At 58.6% G+C, this 20,374-nt stretch overlaps 1 protein-coding gene across 1 annotated transcript in view; it reads right to left on the bottom strand.

Annotated features, from left to right (window-relative positions):
* The window catches only part of FAM222A (family with sequence similarity 222 member A), a 54,976-nt gene extending 36,232 nt beyond the window's left edge, over window positions 1-18,744 (bottom strand). The window contains exon 1 of the mRNA XM_060119531.1: window positions 18,629-18,744. The gene's annotated coding sequence lies outside the window, so the exon portion shown is untranslated. The remainder of the gene's footprint in view (window positions 1-18,628) is intronic.
* Between the last annotated feature and the right edge of the window lie 1,630 nt (window positions 18,745-20,374).

Consider the following 20,374-nt stretch of genomic DNA (forward strand, 5'->3'; position numbering starts at 1 on the left):
TGAGAGTCCGCCTGCCGAGGCAGGGGACACGGGTTCATGCCCCGGTCTGGGAGGATCCCGCGTGCCGCGGAGCGGCTGGGCCCGTGAGCCATGGCCGCTGGGCCTGCGCGTCCGGAGCCTGTGCTCCGCAACGGGAGAGGCCACGACAGTGAGAGGCCCGCGTACCGCAAAATAAATAAATAAATAAATAAATAATATAGTTTATTTAATCCAATATATCCAAAATAGTATTACTTCAACATGGAATCAGTATTCAAAAATTACTAATGCGGTGTTTTATGACCTTTTTTCCATAGTAAGTTTTTGAAATCTGGGGTGGATTTCACACGTAGAAGACATCTCAGTTCAGGTGGGGTGGCACTCTCTGCGCCAGCTCCGTCCCCTCATTCACACCTCAACTCAAACATCACCTCCGCCAAGAGGCCCTCCTTGATCACTCTGTCTAAGCTGGCAACCCTCTTCCCCCGGCCACTACCCTGTCACCACTGTAGTTCCTTCACTGTCGTTACCACTTTGAAATTATCTTATTGAGGAATGGTTTAGCATCTACCGCCTGTACTGGAGCACAGACTCTGCTGTGTTTGCACGCTGGGGCACACAGTAGGTACTCAGGGTGAGCAGGTGGTAGGGGGTGGAGGTGGCAGCCTGGGGCCCTCGTCTGCCTGCCTCATTCCAAATTCTACTCTCAGTGACGAGAGGCAGAGGCCTGTGTGTGTGTGCGCACATGTGGGGGGGGACGTGCACACCCACACGCACACATAAAGACCGCCCCCACCCCCCGCTTCTGAAAAGCGGGCCCAGAAGATGGGCCTCCTTTCAAAATCAGCCCGGCGCAGAACAACGGCTGTGACAGCACAAAGCCGAGATTGAATCAGCGACGGGGCCGATCGCCTGGTGACGGTTACAAATGATCTGATGTGGAAAAGACGGGATCAGATGTGTGCAGAACAACGGCTGCTCCGGCCCCTACACGCCAGACAATGGGCTGCTGGGCGGGCAGGCGAGCGGGCAGGTGGCTCCAGAAGCCCAGGCCGGAACGTGCCGATCGGTGCGGGGCCCAGGAGAGACTTGGCCGTGTCCCTGCACCGACTCACGTGAGGTCTGACTGACCAGGACGGTCGTTCATGCCACGCAGGACCAGACCCTCCCCCAGCGCCCTACACCTGGGAAAGATGGCCCCAGTGTGAGACCAAGTCCCCAGCTCTGGGCAGCTGGATGATGGCCAAATTTTTCTTGATCAGACTTGTCATTTCCAAACACTAAGAGAGAAATATTACTTTTGTCATGGGGGAGGAAAAAGAACTTTCTCCCTACTTCTTGTACCCCACCGGCCCCCAGCTTCTGCTCTCAGAGCCAGGGGCCATGCCCCCTCCATACACAGCCACCGAAGCGGCTCCCACCTACCCCCAAGGGGCGGGGCAGGGCAGGGCAGGGGTTTGAACCTCTGAGGGTGGAACTCCCTGGCTCTCAACCACCTCGTACTGAATGTCGTCCCACCTTGACCCTCTCCACAGCCCCTTGGGAGGAGGCTGGGCCCAGAGAGACTGCCTGGCTTGCCCAGGGGTGCACAGCCGGGAGGCGGCTGAGCCTGGGGCCTCACAGACCCAGCTCTAGTCTTCCCACTCTGAGGCCAGGCACAAAGCAGATGCTCAATAAATCCGCACTGAACAGAGGATACACTGGGGCCTTTCTTTCCCGAACACTCCTTGCATGCCCGGGGCTCACAGCTCTCCTCTCTGGTCATCTGCCCTGGCCCCTGGGGTCTCTCCCCTCCTTGTTTCACTGCACAGTTTACCACTTCAATCCAACCAACGCCTCTGCACGTCTGGAACACCTGGGCCCCCAGAGAACCGAGTGGGTGTTCGTCGACGCAGGTGGGTGAGCGGCACATCGGATGGAAGCCCCATCCCAAGCTGTGTCCTGGAGGCGCGAGGGCTGGGAATCCTCTGGAAGAGGGGGAGGGCCGCTTCCTCACAGGTCTGAGCAAGGGGCTGCTTCAGCTGGCAGCGAGCACATGAGCCCATCCTGAGAGGTGCAGGCACAGCCATGCCTCCCACGCTCCCAGGAGACAGAGGACAAGGGTTTGTCTGAGGCCAGCTGGTGGGGTGGGGGCATGAAGCTGGGTCTGCTGGACTCTCAGGCCTTTGGCAGGGCCATGCCAAGGGAGGGCTGGGATTCCAAGTGGGCACCCAATGTCCCACCAGCCACCCCTGGGGTGGGCACTGGGTCACCGCCCTCAGGGGGCCACCGCCCTCAGGGGGCCACCATGGCCCTGAGTGGTGGGCGTGACTGTAGGCCGAGGCTGATGCCAAATAACCTGAGGCCAATGAAGTTAACCCTCTACCACCACCACCAGGACGGCATCCTGCTAGTCCTCACTGTCCAGACCTGCTAGACACTGCCCCCTTCACCCCTGACCGGTGGCATCCAGGAAGGGCCAAACAGCACCGCGGCTAAAGTGCAAACCCAGAACTGCTGTGTTTGTACCCCAGCGCTGCCACTTACCAGTGGGACTCTCGAGTCTGAGTTCCTTGGGGCCTCAGTTTCTCCATCTGAAAAATGGGGCTAGAAACCTCCCCTCCCTCACCCAGTCGTGGTGAGGACTAAGCCGGGTGATCAAGTACTGTCACTCGATCGGGGGCAGGGGCTATTCTGTTGCCCTCTTAGCAACTTCGAATCCACTGCCCACTAGGTGCCCACCGTGCCGGCGATGTCCACCCTCAGCTTTCACCGTTATGGACCAGAGATGAACGCAAGGGGCTTGCAGAGGTGAAGGGATTTGTCTGTGGTCCGGCAGGGGGAGGGGGCTGGGGAGGCGTCCGCAGCCCTGGCCTGGGGACCCTTGAGCCCCAAGATCTTAAGCCCCAAGTCCTTCCAGCACAATTTCTCCTTCAACTCCCAGGGACAAGCCCCAGAGATGCCCAGGTGGGGGTGGGAGCGAGGGGATGGCTCCATTCACAGAGCCTTGCCTGAGCACCGGCTGTGAGCCAGGCTGTAAGGACCTGAAGAAGAATCAGACACAGCAGGCAGGATCAGGCGCACGCCCAGCAACCCCAACCCTGGGTCAGACGGAGCTTCGAGGGAGCCCGGAGAAGAGGGCTCATTCCCAGGACGAGCAGCTTCCTGGCAGGGAGGACCCCTGAGCCCCTTGACTGCGTGCTTCCGGAGGCAAGGGCAGCGCCTGGCTCGGAGTCCAAAGGCCCCCAACAGGGGCTCTTCTGACGAGCCAGGCCTTGGAGGGCCAACTGAACGGTGTGGGGCTGGGAGGGACCCCACCCCGTGGGCAGGCGCCAGAGGTAGTACTTTGCAGTCATTCACCTACCAAACCTCCTAACCTCCCTGCGGAAGAGACCATTATTATCCCAGTCTTCCAAGAGGGGAAACTGAGGCACAGAGAGGGCCAAGTCACTTGCCCAAAGCCATCCAGTGAGGGACTGACGGATCAGGGATCTGAACTCATCTCCACGTGGCTCTGCGATCCTGACCACCACACCCACACAGCCCTCGGAACGAGACAGCGCGCTGGGCAGGGGTGGGCAAGGACTCCGGGGCTGATCACTCTAGGTTCAAACCCCGGCTCTTCCTCTCCAGCTGTGCAGCCTTGGGCAGGTCAACTAACCTCCGCGTGCTTCAGCTTCCCCATCTGAAGAAAGGGGTTCAGATCAGTGAGGCTGAATTTTGGCATACGATGAATTTCATGCGTTTATTAAATTGGAAAAGAAAAAAGTGAAGAACGTGAAAGCCGGTGGACTTAAGACAGTGCCCAGCCAGGTGTGGGGACAGTCAGGTCGCTGGGCCTAGGGCACATTTTGGCCCTGGGCCGTGGGCTCAGCCTGGCCTGGCCCAGCCCTGCCAGGTGGGTGCCAGGCCCGGGGAGGGGCGGCAGCGGTGTCTCCCAGCCTCGCCGGGGCATATGCGCCAGCACGTGCGTGTGCGCGGCTGTGTGTGTTGCTGAAGCAGTTTCTATGCAAACATGTTAATTTGTTTTCATTTTGTGTTTTTTTTTCTCTCACAGGATAATTGGGTGAGTTTGAAGTCTTGGCGAGGCTGCTGATTATAGCTATTTGGGTGGTGCCCTCGTGGGGCCTGGGCCCTGCCTCCTGCCTCTGGCAGTGAAGGCGGTGGCTGGGGGTGCCTTCAGGGGAGCGTGGAGCTGCCGCTGGGTTCTGGGGACTCTTCTTGGCCGGGGACGGGGATGGGGAAGGCAAGACATCCTGGGAGCCCCATCAGTCCCGCCACCCAGACAACACCACATCAGTGAAGGGTACAAATCCTGCCCACAAACATCTTTTCTGTGCTCTGTTTGTTGAAGTAAAAAGAAATTGTGACATGGTTGCCAGTATTGAAAAGAAAAGAACTAAAATTCCATCTAAAATTCTCATTGTCTGGTTTCTCTTGAAAACAAACTAAAGCTGGCAGCTCTGGAGCCCACATTCCCACGAGGCCCAGTGGCAGCTGCTTTGTTCATTGTGTCACCTGGTTGGCCCCTGTGGGTACCTGAGTTTTCCACCCGGGAGCAGGGCACAGGCTTTGGGATCGGATGGTCCAAGGCTCCAACAGAGGCTCCGCCCGCAGAAGCTGTGTGACCTCAGCCGGCATCTGCCTTCCTGAGCCTCCTGTCTCATCCGTAAACCCCTGCCTCGCCCTGGGAGGATTAAACCGAGACGGCCGAGCTTCCAGGAGCATAGTAAGGGCTTGGAAGTGTTGGCTCCCTTGGGTGGAGGAGGGAGAGCTGGGGTGGGACCTGCCTGCTCCTCGGATGTCCTGCACTTGACCCCATCCCCAGACATGCAGCCTTGTCACTAATCTGTTTGTTTCTTCCACTAGGCTAGGCAGGGACCTGGTCCTGATGGCCAGGGCTGCATCTTTGTTTAGACTTCACTGAAGGCCTACTACACGCCACACTGTGGACGGAGAGTTTGGAGAAAGAGGCTTGGGGCTGTGGCATTGGAGAGCAGGGTACAGGCCCAGAGGAGGGACTTGGAGCCCTTTAGGGAAGAGGAGAGTTGGAGTCACCCCTGAAGAGAAGGCATGAGTGTGCCCGCATGAGCGTGGGGTGGGGAAGGCGCTCCTGGTGGGAGCCCCGGCCTGAGCAAAGGCACAGAGCAGGGAACGACCTGGTGGGTGCAAGCTGGTCCCAGGTTGCTGGACTATGCCATGGGAAGCCAACTGGCCTTTGGGGGCTTCCTGTGGGTGGTTCTGGGCCTCCCACAGGGCTGGGCTCACAGACGGGACTTGGTCAGTGGCTGCAGGCCAGGTGGGGGTCAGAAGAACACTAAGAGCTGGGCTTTCTGGGAAGCTACCTTCCCTGTGTTCCTGGGCTCCTTAGGGCCCTGGGACCCTTGACAAGCCACTTCAGCTATCTGAGCCTCAGTCTGCTTACCTGCAAAATGGGGCTACGGCAGGGACGCAGTGAGCCAATCCCTGCCATGTGCTTGTGCTCCTAAGAGTCACCCTCACATCCCTGCCACCCACCCACTGCCTTGTCCTCTCACCTCTCTCAGGAGGTGGTAGGGGTGCCGGGAAACCCCAGGCCACGTTTGTGCAGCCTGAGTACGTGCAGGCACTGAGCTCAGCACATTACCTGCCCCCTGGCCCAGCATCCCTGATGCTCCCAGGGGTGGATTCTATTTCATCCTCATTTTTAAGCCAAGGGGATCGAAGCTCGGAGAAAGTTTAATGGGTAGGGCAGCCCTCAACAGGTCCCGGGCTTGGTCTCCACTAAAGCTGCAGCTGCTAGCCCAGAGCCTGGCCAGGATGGAGGGATGGAATGGACGCCTGGTACCCTGTTGCCCAGGCAACAGAGACAGCCAGCAGCCTTCCTCAGGCCACCCCGGCAACTGAGGCGGCACCTCAAATTGCAGCTCTGGGTCCAGGCCCAAAAGGCAACTCCATGGGAAGAAAAGGCTTTGAAGTCGGCCAAATCCTGGCCCCAGGACCAGCTATTTGACTATGACAAGCGGCCTGTCCTGAGCCTCAGTGCCTTCACCTGTAAGTGGGACTATTGCCCTTGACCTGCAGGGATGGTGGAGTGTCTGGCCCAGTGCTGGCGCACAGTAGGCCCACGGCAAACCAGGTTAATGGCTGCCCTTGGCTCCTCTAGCAGCCGGGGCCCCCAGAAAACAAGAGGCAGGCAAATAATGGGGGAAGGAGGTGGCAGGGAGAAGATGACAGGCTCCCTGGCCAGTCCCTTGGGGATGGCGGCAGGCCTCTGTGGAGGATTCAGGCCTCCCTGGTCACACAGGGTGGCAGCTGGCAGCACCCCTCCCCCACTGAGCACCACACAAAGGGGCCTCTATTCCTGCTCTGAGCATTTGTCCCTGGCCCGCTGGGCTGCAGCGCCTCTCCCCACTCCACTGGCTGCCCCGCCTGGCCCAAGCCTGCCCAAGCCTACACAAAGGCCTGTGTGTCCCTGCCGAGCCAGCCTGGCCTCAGAAGACCCCATCCACAGAGAGCTAGAGAGCTCAAAAGGGTCCTGGGGAGGGTTCGTAGAGTTGGCCAGGCCTCACATCCAGGCCACTGATGGGGATGGGGCTGAAAAGGCATGAGAAGGGCTTTGGAGTGGCTAAACCTGAATCTGGCTCCAGCTTCCCCACCTCCTAGCTCTGCAGCCCTAGATCAGTTTGGACCTCAGTTTTCTCATCTGTACAATGGAGGCAATGATGACAACCTGCCCAACTTTCTGGGCAGTGGAGGGTTTGGTTAGGTATGCGGGCCTGGCATGCAGTTAGCACCCAGCACCTCCGAGGCAGATTAGAGGCAACTGGGGGAGGGGGCGGCGGGCGGCATGCCCCTATAGACCACTCCCCTCACTACCTCCATCCAGCAAGGTCTGCGTTTTTGGTGCTGTCCCTCAGGCCTGGGCCTGAGCCTGAGCCCCTTACTACCCCTGGCCCATCTGCAGGCAGTGGGATGACAGCAGCTACTGTTTATGAAAACACCTACTGTGTGCTGGGACTTTTAGCTCCATCATCTCCTTCTGACCCTACAGTTACCCTGGGAGGGCACAGCAGGGTGGGCTCTGGAGTCCAGCGATCCTGGCTCCACCACTTCTGGCTGTGAGACTCCGGGCCTCACACTCCCTGTTGCTAAGAACAGCAGCCCGCCCTCAAAGGGTCCATGTAACAACTAAATGAGAAAAAGCCTACTTCATGCCTGCAGCCCAGAGCTTGGCCCCAGTCAGCTTGAAATCCTGACCTACTGGGCTATGACCCCCAACTCACAGGTGGGGAAACTGAGGCCCGGCTGGCAAATGGCACAGGGCCTGGCATGCAGGGGGAGGGCAATAAACCTGATGGATCATTCTAAGAGATGGGATTCAAAGCCAAAGTCTGGTGAACACTGAGTCCCTCTTTTCTCCTTGAGGATTTTGCAGACGTATTTTAGGCGTTTTTTTTTTCTTTCTTTCTTTCTTTCTTGTTTCACAGTCATCCTCAGCCTGTGAAGGGTACGGCTGGAGACCCGGGCCGGGCGCCTGACCCATCTCCCTGGCTGACCCCCAGGAGCCCTCATCCTGCCAACACAAAGTCCCCCTTTCTCCCTTCCATGGGCGCGGGGCGGCCAAGTGAACAGCAGAATCCCAAGTAATTAAGCTGGCGTGCACCATCCGGGCGCCCGGGAACACTGTGGAGTTTCCCTTTTATGTTTATAGCAATTGTATGAAAATGTGCAACACGGAGCGGCACCAGCTGACAAATGAGATGAAACAGACAGGATTCCGGGCCGGCTTTTTTCCGGCCCTGATTGGCATTAATTGTGAGCGTTTACAAAGCACAACTCGGCGCCTGACATTTGCTTCAAGCGAACGTTTCCTTCTAATAGTTCTAATGATTACAACGGGAGCTGGTGATCACTGCCAGGTGGGGAATGGGCTGCCTGGTGTCTGCCCTGGGCTCCTGCCAGGGGCCTGGCTGGCCTGTGCTTGCCCGGGTCCCAGGGGTCCCCTTTCCCCCGCTACCTGTTGCAGGAGGGCTGCCCCAAGTACCGGGCCTCAGGCACCAGGACCCCAGCATGCGGCCTGTAGCTGCCAGTTTGTGAAGTTGATGGGGAAAGCCACTGGCACAGGGATCCTGGTGCAGACCTGGGGGAGCTAGAGGGCAGGGGAGGAGGGAGGAGCAGCACACTTGGCTGGCCTGGCTCTGCGGCTGCAGGGGCTGAGTTTCCTCAGTTTACAAGGGACTAGGAAGGACCCCACAAACGCTGCCTGCTGTTTCCTTGCCGTGTGACCTTGGCTGAATCCCTTCCCCACTCTGGGCCTAACCTTCCTCACCTACAATGTGAGGGCCAGGAACATGGTCAGATCAGAGTTCCGGTCCCAACTCGGGCCTCTTTCCAGCTGCATGACCTTGGGAGAGGCCCTGGCTCTCTCTGGGCCTCAGTTTTCCCCATCAGTAGAATGGAACTCATAATCCCCACAGTTTGCAGAGTGGTTTCTAGACTCCAATAGAAAGGGTGTAAAAACCCTGAGCTTCTGGCTGGCCTGGAGCCTGTGTCTCATTCCCTCCCCAGAGAGTCCTCCAAATACTTCACTCACTCATGCATGCATTCATTCACTCACTGACTTATTCATTCAATAAACATCGAGTGTCCTGATTAGGAACCTGGGAAGACATCAGTGAACAAAGACCTTCACTTGGGGAAGAGATGTGACAGACAGATAACAGAGCTTTTTTTTTTTTTTTTTTTTTTTTTTTTTTTTGATAACAGAGCTTTTCACATGCAGTATCGCATCCACTTCTTATCCCCATTTTACAGAGGAAAAAACTGAGGCATGGAGGGGAAAAAAACAACAGTCTGACATCCCCCAGCTGGGATGAGGTGGTACGGCAACAGAACCCTAGCAGGCTGCTCCAGAGGTGAGTGCTCTCAGATGACCAGCCCACTCAGCCCTTCCTGAGGTCCCAAGGAGCACTGATCCCATGGACAGGGCTCATCTGCCCAGCCGGGCTGGGCACCATGCCAGGTGGCCAGGACCAATGGGAAGAGCAGAGTCTGTGAGGCCTGGGCAGCCTGGGGGAAATGAATTCCTGGGGCTGCATTTCCTGGGCTAGAAACAGAAGAAGAGGCGCCTCGTTCCGGGAGCCCCACTCATGCCCACATTTGCATCGACACTGCACAGTGCCCATTCCATGCCAAGAAAGAACAGCAGATACTGGGACAGCTCCATGGCATGTGCAAAGGCCCGGAGCCCAGAGAAAACCCAGTGGGTTCAGGAACTTCTGGCAGTTTGCTGAGGCCAAAAGAGCCTCGTCTCAGCAGTCAGGCCCCACGCGGCCTGCTCAACCCTGCCCCACCTAGCCCCCTGACTTTGCCAGGCCCACACTAACGGAAGCCCCCAGGGTGGATCCCAGCTCCATGCTTGGCTCCAGCCAGAAAAACCCTGGCAAATGTTTCTTTTGGAGTCGGTTTGGGGGATGGGGCAGGGAGAAACGTTTTTTCTTTTTTATGGGAATTTTTTTTTCCCTTTTGCATATGGTGGCACAGATGGGCCCATGATCCATAAAAACTGTTTGCAATTAAACTCCCACTTTGCATGGCTGGATTTGTCAGTTGTGTGAGCCACAAGCACGGGGCTCCACACTGACGGGAGATGGGACTTGGGGCAGGGCGGGGCCCCATTCTGCAGGACGGTTGGAGGCCCACGAACCTGCTCTGGGCTTGTGGCCCAAGATGACGGTGTGTTGAGACAGCCATACCAGCTCCCTCTCTGGGCATCCCCCAGCCCTCGCCAGGAGTCGGAGTGTGGCCAGGCAGCTGGGGTGGGGCTTGGCAGGGCTCCCCTGCCCACCGGAGACTTGGCCAGTGCTGGGTGCCCCGGCTGTGTGGGTAATGAGGGTGGAGGCGGGGAGGCAACCACCACTCAGCCCCTGCCAGAGACTGGGGCTGGGACCCAGGACAGGCAGGAGTGTGGTCGGGCAGCACGAGCCATAATGGGGGTCCAGCGGGCCGAGTGCAATGCCAGGTTCAAGGTTGAGGAGCCAGAACCTCTGGCCCAGTTGGCAGGAAGGATATCAGGTGGTGCCAGGAAGAGCTGCCGAGGGCCAGAGCTGGATCCTTCCTCATCCCCAGGGGAACTGGCAAAGCCTCTTTGTACCTCTTGGAAGCAGGGAGGGAAATCGAGGCAGTCACTAAGAATATCTCAAGGGCCTGGGCTTCCCCTTGCCACACCAAGGGACCCTCTGCACTTGGAGCCATTTCCAAGGGCTTCCAAAGTGGAGGTGAGGGGCCTGCACCCCTTCCACTAGTCCTGGCCTCAAAATGCCACCCCAGCTGCCACACTGGCATGCCTGCTTAATTTGGGTTAATAAATGCATCATTTGGCTTTGGGAAATCCCGCGTTCACTAATAATTGTTCCCCCATGAAAAGAAATTAAGGCCCCGATACCCCCTTTCCCCTCAACCCCTCCAAGCTGGGAAAGAAAAGTCATAAAAATAGCTTGTTATCTCACCTATTGAGGCCCCGACTGGATGTTACTGCTAATTGGGTATAACATCCTTGTCTTGTTCTCTTAGAAGCTAAATCAAGAAAGCGCCACTGCTGTGAACTAATTATATCTCCGGCCTGCAGCCTGCAGCTTGTCTCTCCCTTTATTGAGTTAAAAAATGGTCACGAACCTTCATCTTTTATCCCCACCAAGCGCTGGGCCCAGGCTGCCTGCCACGCCTGGTGGTGAGGAGGGCGGACAGCCCTGGGGGAAGGTCTAGGAGGGCTTTGGGGACACGCAGCAGGGTTGGGGAGGGCGGGAAGTCCCTGCCCCAGGTACCTGCCTGGTTCCCTCCCCCAGCCCTCACCCCCAGGCCTGGTGTTCAACTTTTCCTGGAGAGAGAGACTCTGGCCTCTCTCCTCCTTGCAGCTGGGCCCACGGGAACACCAGGAGCGTTTCAGCCCGGTAAGCATTTTCATTCATTGATTCATTCAACGAACATTTCTTGGATGCCTACCTACTATGTGCCAGGCAAGGTTCTAGGCTAAAGCCTCCAGTAGACCAGAGGTAGCCCCAAGCACCAGCTGACCTCACCCTGGGTTCATGGAGGCGCTGAATAAATACACTTAGACAGGATTGGATCATTCCTCTGCTCTAAGATCTGCCATAGTCCCCTACCATGGGAGGGCAAAGTCTAAATACCAAGACCACCACAGTCTCCTCCACAGCCCCGTCCCCTCCCACATTCCAGCCACATCCAGCCATACACTAGACCCTCAACCTAAACACTCCTGCCTGTGGCCTCTGAGCTGCTTCTCATGCTGTTCCCTTCACCTAAAAGGACCCCCTTCCCTTTCCCAGAAGGCCCAGCTCTGCCTGTCAGAAGTCCACCAGCCTTTAAGGCCTTGGCCTTTAATGACACCTCCTCCAGGAAGGCTGCCCGGTCTGTCCCAGGCTGTGGACTTCAAGCCCTGGATTTGAATGCCAGCTCAGCCACTGAGTAAGTATGTAACCCTGCTCTGCTTAATGACTCTTAGCCTCAGTTTCCACATCTCTAAAATGGGTTAAGACGTCTTCCTAGGAGTGCTGAGAGGCACACTGCAGGTGCTCTGGGGAATGATGAAAGAGAGGGTGCCCAGGAAGGACCTGGCTCTCAGGAAGAGCTCAGTAAATGCTATTATTATTATCCAGACTGAAAGCATCTACAATCTGCTTACAGCACTCCATGCTGAGCATGTGATGGGCTGTGCAACTCTGGGAGTTGGAGGAAGGTAACAGACTCTCTCACACCTCAACAGTCCTCATGGCTGAAGAACAACCCATATCCTCAGAGGAGATTCCCCAGAAATCCCTCGCTCTGGTACCCTGGTCCTCTGAACCGTACAAAGATGGGCTAAAGGGATCCCTGAGCTTATTGAGGCCAGGCAGGCAAGCAGGCTTCAGCATATAGGCCCCACTGATTGACTGGTGCCACCTGCCCAGAGCCCTCCCTGGCAAGAACCCAAGGTCAGGGGAAGAACTCAGCGGGGGAAGAGGGCAGCAACTGACTGGCGATGTCTGCCAAGGGCACAGCAGTGTAAAGCAAGCCAGACCTGCCACGGATTTGCTATCCTTGACATCTTACAAAGGACACAGCTGAGGCCAGGCTAGAGTGGAGGTGAATTGCTCAAGGTTGTGAGCTCATGAAAGCAACAGCTGGCCCAGAACTGGTCCCCTTAGCTCCTGCCCAAGGATCCTCCTGTGACAGCCCCACCCAGACCAGCACCCTCACAGGCAGAGGACAGGCAAAAGCTTGTGTGGATAACGAAGGGGATTCTGTTGACCTGCCATGTGGCCCTGGGCTGAGCCTCAGTTTCACCATTTACACAACAGGGACAAAAGCTTGCTGAGTCTCAGTTTCCCCGTTTACAAACAGGGACAAAAACACCCTTCCCAGAACCACATGAGGATGTGGTTGCCAAAGCGGAAAGCTCTGTCTGGTACACAGCAGACACCAGCCGTGTCCTGTGATTCCCATAATAGGTGAAGGTGTTTAGACAGAAGCCCCCAAAGCTAGCAATAGAAAGTGCCTCCTCCTCCAGGGAGCCCTCCCTGAATACTACAGCTGGAAGTAGTCATTTCCACCTCTGATTTCCTAGCGTGCTTTTGAAAGACTGGGGGCCCCAGAGGGCAGGGGCCATATCTGGCTTGTTCACTGCTGTCACCCCGCCTCTGGCACAGTGCCTGCACACTGTGAATTCCTATATTGTGGCGACCTACCCATTGTACTGTGATGGTGTGTCTAAAGCCTCACCACCTCTCAAGGCAACTGGGCTTGTTCATCTTTGCATCCCCAGCTCCTGGCAGGGAGCCTAGCACAGAGCGGTGCATCTCCCGGAATGAACGGATGAATAAAGAGCAAAAATAGCAGTTCCTGTTTACTGCCCGCTTGCTGTCAGTTCCTGCCAAGCCTCACAGCTGCCCTCCAAAGTGGACCTCTGGCCCATCTGACAGATGAGGAGACTGAGGTCACGCAGATGCTGAGGGGCAAAGCCGAGCCCCCAGTTCAGGCCTGGGGCTCTGCCACCTCTGCCTCTACCAGTGCCAAGCTCAGGCCTGGACCCTGCGGGGCAGCTGCCCCTGCCTTGGCAGCGAACCCTGGAGCGGACAGCTGGTGGCTGGACCTCCCTCCTCCTCCCCCTCCTCGGCCCCTGCCCCACAGACTCTAGGTCAGTAAGTTCTGAGTCGTTAAGTCCCCATCCTCAGGAGCCTGTTCACAGCCAGCCTCGGCCTTACCCCCTGACCTCCCAGGCCTCTGTCCCCTGTGCCCTCTGCACAATGGCAGGGGCTCCCAGGGCCCCAAAGAGCTGCTGTGGCCGGGATGCTGGTTTGTTGTGAGGCCAGGATGACTGGCTGGTCCTGGGCCTGAGCCCACCTAGCTCTGAAAGACTCAGTCAAGCTCCCCCAAGCACTCCGCACACTCAAGCTCATCCCACCCACAAGCCTGTGAGAAAACTGCTATTACGCCCTTGAACAGATGAGGCAAGTGAGGCCCAGAGAGGCAAAGTGACTTGTCTGAGGACACACAGCCAGCGAGAATGGAGCCAAGGTTCGTCCCAGTCTGCAACGCCCAAGCCCCTACAGAGGCTGCCAGACTGACCTACGGGCACCCAGATCATAGTGCACCCCTCCCTGCCAGACACCTTCACTGGCTTCTGGCTGCTCTTCCCCTGGACAAGTCAGGTACTTGGCGCAACACTCCTAGCTTAACTGCACATCCTCCTAGCTTAACTCCCTTTTACCTCTGCCCTCTTATAAGCTCCCCCTGCCCCTTTGGTCAAGCCCCTGGGTTCTCGAACTCCCTCCTAGGGACATCCCCATTCACTCCATACTGGGCAGATCCACCCAGTCCTCAGGGCCCAGAGCAAAAGCCTCCTCTGCAGGAAGCCCTCCGCGACCAGCTGTAGTCTTCCCCTCCTCGGTGTCTCTCCTCCAGCCCTGCTCCGGCTCTGTCTCTAATTCGAGTCCGTTGCAGACTCATCTTACTCCCCATGGAGGCTGCCGGCCATCTGATTCCTTAGAGCTTTGCCACCCAGACAGTGGCCAGCAGGGTGCCCTCAACCAGGCTGACGCCCGTTGTTTACCAAGTGGAAACACAAAGGGGTGAGGGAGAGGGGAGCTGGAACCCATGCCTGCCCTTTCACCCTTCTCACTGCCCACGCTGCACCCCTATTTCTGGCCATCAACAGACCTCACACTCCTGCCCCTCCCTGGCTGTGTGACTTTGGGTAGTAATGTACTCTCTCTGTGCCCCTGTTTCCTCCCTGGTAAAATGGGGGTAGTAATAGCATCTGCATTTCTTAGGGCTATGACATAACCCTGGGAGGTATCAGACAGGAATGATTACTATTATTATGTCTGTCTACACCCCACTCCAGTGGCCAGCGCATGAATTTAGGGTCAGAGAGACTTAGGTCCCGACCGACCACTTATTGGGTGTTTAATTCTGGGCAGGTGGCTCATCCCCAGGACCTCTATTTTCCCCATCTCTAAAATGGTACTAACTCCGCCCCTAGGAATGCAACCCGCCACGCGCCGCCCCCCACCCCCCACCCCGGCCTTTTGTTCCAGGCACGCAGTAGGCATTCAGATATTTCTCAACTCACCAACCAACCAACGGCCCAGGTGGAAGGAATCCCTCCCCCTTCCAGCCTCCTCCCTCACCCCACTCCTCCAGCCTCCAGAATCCCCCTCCCCACCCCCAGCCCGTGCAGACTAAAATAGTCATTAGGCAGATTTCAAAAGATGTCAGTAGCTTATAATTATAGTCGACATCCTTCTGAGATAAAAGTGATTACCTTGGATGCAAATCACTTAGCAACCAATCAGGGCGGTGGGCGGCGCCCGCAGAGGTGACCGGCCGGCGCGCAGCCCTCCTCCCGCAGCCCGCCCCGCACAAGGCAGAGAAAGCGCACAATAGCTCTTGACTCGCAAATGGGTTAACACAATAAAGGCGGCTCCGGCCGCTGCTGGGGGAGAGCAGCAATCCCCGGCCCGCGGGAGGTAATAAGGCGGCCCTTTTGTGTGCGCCTCCCCGTTCTCACCCCCGCCCCCGAGCCCAGAGGAATCTCCGCCCGATTGAATTACGGTCCATGAATATGAGCTGCTCCGCTAGCTTCCTCCGGTTTGTGAGGGACTGGAAGGCGGAGGGGGCAGAAGGGAGATTGGGCAGGGGGGCCCCTGGCCAAGCCCCAGGCCTCCAACGGCTCACATGGGAGCCACGTGTGCTCACCACGTGGGGTGCTCTGGGAAGGTGGGTGGGAGACACGGCATAGGCAGCTGGAAGGGTTCGGGTCCCTGACTTGCCCTAGGGTCTTTGATCTTTGGCTCCAAGAGGGACTGGGAGAGCCATTCAAGGCCCTGTTCTGAGGATGAGGCTACCAGTGGCCATGAGAATGTGCATTTATGGAGGGCTTATGGTATGCCATCGCCTGTGCTCAGCCCTCACTGAATCCCTAACACGAGGCTGGGCAGTGGATGCTATTATCTGCTTCTTCTCACAGATGAGGAAACTGAGGCTCAGAGAGGCAAAGCTACTCACCCAAGGTCACACAGCCAACAAGGTGGACCCACTCCACAGCCTGGCTCTTAATCACGAGCCACTGGGCGTTAAGAAACCCAGCCCAGTGCAGCCCTGGTCCAGAGCAACTGTGAAGCTCAGAAGGGATAGGGCGTGGGTGAGCTTATATGGAATTAGACCTGTGATGAGGATTACTGCGGGTGGAAGGCAGGGAGCTCACCTTGAGAGAGGAGACTGCTCAGAGAGCTGAGAAGGTTTCCACCCCCCAACCCCCGCCCCGGACTGGAAGGGATGTCCAGGGTCTCCGTCACTGTCAAGGGAGCCCTCACTGGATCCTCTCTCTCCCTGCTTAAATCTCTCCCATCACCTCAGCCTCCAGGACACACCCACCCCAGGGCCACCTCTTCCCCTCAACAGCACACCCCAGCACTCAGGCTTGCTATATGGCCACTCCTAATGCCCAGAACACTTTTCCACTCCCCTGCCTGGCAGGTCTCTATTTGTCCTTTCTGAGACTCACATGGTACCCATGCTATAGGGCCCTTCCTGACCCTCAGGCTGGGTTGGGAGCCAAAGTTATCATTGCACCATCAACATCCTTGACTTCCCCACCAGCTGAGGGCCAATCAAGAGGGTGCCCAGAATGGCTGAGGGCAGACTCACACCCCTCCCCGAGGTAAGCCCAGAAGGGCAGGTGACAAGGAGCCTAGGGCTCGCTCTCTTGACCCTTCCTGGCAGGGAGGTTTCATGCCATACCTTTCTTACCCCAGTATTGGAGAAAGGGGTGCTGGAGGTGAGGGGAACAGGCTGCTCACAAGGCCAGGACAGAAGTTGCTACTCTGCTCAACACTGTCCTGTAGGTAATGGGGAAGCAGGATTCAAACCCGGGTTTCAGTGTGGGAAGGCATCGCAGTGCCTCCATAGCAGATGGCCCCTGAGTCTTACAGGGACCCTTGTCCAACAAGTGGGGGTGCCTCCCTCCACCCATGGAAGGGGGTGGGAAGACCTGGGGACTCAGGAGCCAAGGCAGTTCAGAGCTGAACCTCTGCAGCTGCCTGGCTGAGCACCTGTAGCCTGTTGCTTCCTCTGTTTGGGCCTCAGTTTCCTCATCTGTAAAATGGGCCACAGCACATAAGCTACTCCAAAGAGTAACTGAGATCCTGTAAAATGCCAGGCACGTAGGAGACGCCGGGTAAGCTGGCACTCCCTCCTGCTTGTCGCCTGGTGCTATTGCCAAGCCCAGGGAAGGGAACAGAAGGAATTGCCCAATTCTGACAGCCTCTCCCTCTGCCTTGGCTGTGGAAGTGTAAATACTCCACGGAGGACCTCCGACTGCCTGTGTTTGTGGATCTCTGGCGCGCACTCCGAGTTTGTTTCTAAACTGGGAAGCTTCTAGAGGCAGCGCAAACAGCCCTTCTGCCCACCTCTCCCGCTTCTACCCCCATCTGCCGTTGCTCCGTCCTTGGAAGCCTGTGTGTTTAACGACACCATTTCAGCTGGAAATATCATCTCCCTGCCAAGCCCCCCAAAGCAGCTCCACTGATACTTATCGACCTGTTAAATCTAGCTAGATAGCCTGGCAGGAGAACGGGGGGAAAAAAAAAGCTCACTACGTAGAGACTGGGGCCTGGCTTCTCATAATGACCGCCACACACTCCCCTCTGCTGTCACCCCACCCCGCACTGCTTAAGCAATGACACAGTTCTCTAACCTTTTCCTAGAAATGTGATCACAGCAGTTTCACCCACATCCGACACCAGCAGCAACTGCTGGAAGGAACTTAGAAGAGGAATCAAAGAGCCGGCAGCAGAATGCTGCTCTGAGCCTTCACAAGGCACAGGGCCAGGGCTGGGGTGTGGCGGGGAAGAGAGGGCTGCCGCCTGACCCCCATCAAAGCTGGCCCCTGGCAGGGGCACACTTTATTCAGACCTTGGCGCTGATGGGCCTGACTTACCCTCCATTCACTTAATGAGCACCACACTGTGCTTGTCAAATCATCTTAAACACCAAGAGGAGAGTGGGGCAGTCAAGAGTTCAGGCTTGGCCAAGGCCCTGCCATCTTGGGGTCGAGCAGCAGGGGGAACCCCTGGACTGGAGGGGCAGCAAGCAGCAGCTCCCCTGCACCTTCCCTGGCTGGGGGTGGGTCACCCCTGTTTCCCTGAGCAGAAGTAGCCTGCTTTAAGGCTGGGGGCCCACATCACTCCGGGGACCCTGGGAACTTCAGCCTGCTGGTTGGGGTTCAGGGAGCTCTCCTCTGTAGCATCCCCTTTTGAAAGCAGAAAGTTGCTCTGCTTGGGAGTCCTGTGCCCCCAGGCACTGCCAGGCTATATGGGCAAAGCTAAACACCTGTCTTTGGGGGGAGGAGCATCAGCAGGGACAGCTGGCACTGCCTCCCTCCCCCACCCCATCGGGGCGCTGGGGATTTAGGTCAGAGGACTGCAGTTGGAGGTGGGGGAAGTCTGCTTTCACCCCTCCACTACTCAAAGGCATCCAGCCTCGCCCCAGGTTACCACGACCCCGCCCCCTCCGGCCTCGGGTCAGGACAAGTCGCGTCGCCACGGCAACCGCAGCGACGTCAGAGGTCTGGCAGTGACGTCACGCCGTGACCCCACTGGGGAAACCATCGTCCCTGCGAGCTCTTTGTAGGAACGCGGCGGTAAGGTGAATCCTGCTACAGTCCAGCCTCAGAGGGCACAATCCTCAACGCAGCCACCTGCATGGTCGGGACACCACGTCCCCCTCTGAGCTAATGTCCCTTGAAGATTTCAGAGGCTACTCGGGAGAAGCCCAAGGTGTCCCATCCTGGGTGCTCCCCCAACCCCTCTAAGACGCAAGAACTCCCGGGGAATTTTCGGGTGATTGAGCTGCTACCTTTGTCTGTTGGCTTTAGGGGTGGGGTGACCTTTCCTCTCCGGCAGACGCCCCACCCAGGGCTCTGCCGGAGTCCTCACAACGAGCCCCCCGTGTCCACTCTGGCCGACAGGCCGGTCTAGACAAGTTGTGAGCGGGGAGAAAGGGGCAGACAAGGGCCACTGCTGCTTCAGGATCCCCCAACAGCCCAGGGCCTCTTTATTTCCAATCTGGCTGCCCCGACGCCAGAGAGTGCCCCCAGCTTCACCCCGGAACCCCGCCCCGCGGAACTCACCTAATCAGCCAGGCCGTCGAAGGGCACCAGGTTTCAGCGGCTACGACTCTCCGCTCGCCGGGTCGCAGCCATGCAGAGGCGGCAGAGGCTGCCTGAGGAAGCCCCCTTTGGGGGCCGATGCCTCTCTCCGGGTGGGAAGAGACGCTGTCGGTGTGGTCTATCCAGGCGCCGGCCCACGCCGTCCGAAGTCGGGGGTTGGGATTTTCTCGGCTCAGCGGGGGTCGTGTCCGCCCGGGGTCCGGGTCGCGCGGGCGCTCAGGCGGCGCATCCTCGCCGGGGGCCTGTGCTCACAGCGTCCGGCGGGCGGCGCTGCGCCTCCCCTCGGGGTCCCGCTCGGGGCTGCAGCTCCCCGGGGCGCCCTCTCTGCCCGCGCCAGGAGCCCGGCCACCACGGCTCCTCTCGCCGGCCCCAGCTGCAGCCTGTCTTTGTTGCTTCCTCTCGCTCGACCGCCCGCCCGTGGCTTGCAGCCCCCCGGTTCGCCCGAGGGTGGGGGGGGGGGTCGCCTCCTCCGAGGCTGCACGCACCTGCAGCGGCCCGGCTCCTCGCTGGGCATGCACCGGCCCCCGCAGGTTGCAAAGAGAGGCGGCGAGAATGCACCGGCCCCTCCTCCTCCTGCTCGGAGCCCCGGGTGTGGGGGGAGGGGAAGCCGGAGAGCAGCGGCAGCCGCGGCGGCGGCAGCGGGCGGTGGAGGCTCGGGTGCAGCCCTGGGGGCCTCGGCGCCGAGAAATAACCGGTCCGGGTGGCGCTGGGCGGATGTGAGGACGGCCCGGAGGATGGTGTACTGGGCGTTCGAGCTCTCGAGCTGCAGCAGGGGCGGCGCGCGCCGGGCTCTCACGCGCCCATGGCCCCGGGCGGCGCGTGGGGGCTCCCGGGGCCTCAGCCTCAAGCCGCCTGGCGCGCGCCGGCGCCTCGTCTCGCCTCGGGCCCGGGTGCCGCGCGCCGCGCCCCACAGGCGGCGTGCCCGGCTCTTCGCCTCCCCCGGGTGCCGCGCGCAGCCTCTCGACGGAACCGTCAGCCCTGCAGTCCTGCCCGCTGCTTCGCTCCGGTCCGACTGACAGGCGCTAGCGCCCGCAGCCGCAGCCGCGTCTCGCCCCCCTCCCGCCCCCTGCGGCCTGGCCCAATCAGCGGCGGCCGAGAGGCGGTTACCAGGGTGACGCGGCGCCGCGTCCTGCGGGGGGCGGAGCCGGGGGCCGCCACGCGCGCTTTTCGCGGCAAAATTCAAAGGCCGGCAGGGCGGCTCTCCAACCTCCTCCCCCAAGCTGGGGCGAGGCGGAGCCTGCCTCGCGAGGACTGCAACTCCCGGCATGCAGCGCGCCAGCGCCGGTCGTAGGGGCCCCAACTGGGAGCGCAGGGCATGCTGGTACTTGTAGTCCCTTTGTCGGGAAAGAGGAGCGGAAAAATCGGTATCATTTTATTGAGCAAGTATTTGGTAGCACAAGCTAGGTGCATTGTCTGCATTGTTTCACTTAATTTTGGAAACACCCCAATGAGGAGTTTGTTAAAAATAATAAAAGTAATAAAAGAAGCTAACAGGGCTTCCCTGGTGGCGCAGTGGTTGAGAGTCTGCCTGCTGGTGCAGGGGACACGGGTTCGAGTCCTGGTCTTGGAGGATCCCACATGCCGCGGAGCAACTAGGCCCGTGAGCCACAACTACTGAGCCTGCGCGTCTGGAGCCTGTGCTCCGCAACAAGAGAGGCCGCGATGGTGAGAGGCCCCCGCTTGCCACAACTAGAGAAAGCCCTCACA

Source organism: Mesoplodon densirostris, chromosome 15 (genome assembly GCF_025265405.1).
Source record: "Mesoplodon densirostris isolate mMesDen1 chromosome 15, mMesDen1 primary haplotype, whole genome shotgun sequence".
Lineage (NCBI taxonomy): Eukaryota > Metazoa > Chordata > Mammalia > Artiodactyla > Ziphiidae > Mesoplodon > Mesoplodon densirostris.